The 1,720-nt window shown below is 46.2% G+C and overlaps 1 pseudogene; it reads right to left on the reverse strand.

Moving 5' to 3' along the window:
- The window catches only part of LOC148526386 (18S ribosomal RNA), a 1,270-nt pseudogene extending 797 nt beyond the window's left edge, over positions 1-473 (reverse strand).
- Positions 474-1,720: the final 1,247 nt, after the last annotated feature.

Genomic DNA, 1,720 nt, shown 5'->3' on the forward strand with positions numbered 1-1,720 from the left:
TATCTGATCATCTTCGAACCTCCGACTTTCATTCTTGATTAATGAAAACATTCTTGGCAAATGCTCTCACTCTGGTTTGTCTTACACCGGTCCAAGAATTTCACCTCTAGCGGCACAATACGGATGCCCCTGGCCGTCCCTCTCAATCATGGCCCCAGTTCCGAAAACCAACAAAATAGGAGACCGGAGTTCTATTCCATTATTCCTAGCTGAAGTATCCAGGCAACTGGGCCTGATTTGAACACTCTAATTTTTTCAAATAAACGCTTCGGGCCCCCGGGATACTCAGTCAAGAGCATCGGGGAGGCGCCGAGAGGCAGGGGCTGGGACAGGCGGTAGCTCGCCTCGCGGCGGACCGCCAGCTCGATCCCGAGATCCAACTTCGAGATTTTTAACTGCAGCAACTTTAATATACGCTATTGGAGCTAGAAATATTTTTTATTTTAGAACTTGCAACAAAGATAAACAAAGGACACATCAACAACATAACACACTCAACCATCACCAAACCCAAGTGCTCAGACCTAAAACCACTTATTTACATATATACATCTGGAGAAGGACTCGTGATCCAGCACAGGAAAAACCTTCAATAAATAAAGCTTTTAAAAGAGCACATGAGTCCATGATTCATAAAGTCCCAATGAACCATCATATCACAAACAGAAAATGTAGTATTACTATGCATCTCAAAAAACACCCAACAACTGTTTGGAACAGTAACAGAGCTTTAGACATATGCAAACCATACCTATAAACCAAGAGAAACTGAAAACCTACAGGAGTGTAAAGGAAAGACCAAGATAAGACAGTCCACCAAAGCCGATAGAGAAGAAGCCAATTTCCACCACCTCCTCACGGAGGCTTCAGATGGCGCCACAATCTGGACCACCTGACAGCATCCATTGCCCCTTCTCTAACCTACGAATCTTCCACACCTCATGGAGAATGTCACCTAACGCCACATCCAGGGGAAGGACTTTCTGTCTAATAGATACCTGACACTGTGCATTCCACGTGAAGTACCTAACCACTACACTAACTAAAAAAAGTGTAGAGAAATCATAACCCTCATACCCCGTGAATGCCCCATAGGCCCAACCAGCGTAACACAGACGGGAAAGGCACGGGATACCCAAGGCTCTGGAGACTCTTTTATAAACCCCTACATTGAAAGGACACCAAAGCAAGAAATGGTCCATGGTCTCCTCCTCCCCTAGACATTCCTCACGTGGGCAGCCACGATCATCGGCATTTCTGTACTTCAGATTTCCCCTCACATAGAGCCTCCCATGAAAGGAGAGCCAAGCTATGTCCTTAAATTTCAGAGGTATCCTCGGATCATTAACCCGAGACAATCCCTCCAAACAGATGGTGCCTGGGCAGTCTTTCAGAGACAGCGGTTCTCGAAAGTGAGCCTCCAGAACTTTCTTCTCCAACACCCTTCTTGAAGATGTTCTGAAATCCTCTGCTAACAAGCACCAACGCCTTGTTTCTTTCAAGATCAGGGCCACGTAAGTTGGAAGATATCCATGCCTGACCTGAAGACTCTTTACGGCACCTCCCCCTATCCAAGCATTAAGGAAGGGATCCACCCAGACCTTAAAGCTACCTACCCACCGAGGAGGAGTCTCCAACATGAGACTCTTCAGATGTAAATAAAGAAAGGTCAGGCTAAAGAATAGCACTGGATTGAGCATTACCAGGCCTCCCTCCCTCC

This window comes from Taudactylus pleione, unplaced genomic scaffold (genome assembly GCF_031769625.1).
Source record: "Taudactylus pleione unplaced genomic scaffold, aTauple2 ptg000100l, whole genome shotgun sequence".
Lineage (NCBI taxonomy): Eukaryota > Metazoa > Chordata > Amphibia > Anura > Myobatrachidae > Taudactylus > Taudactylus pleione.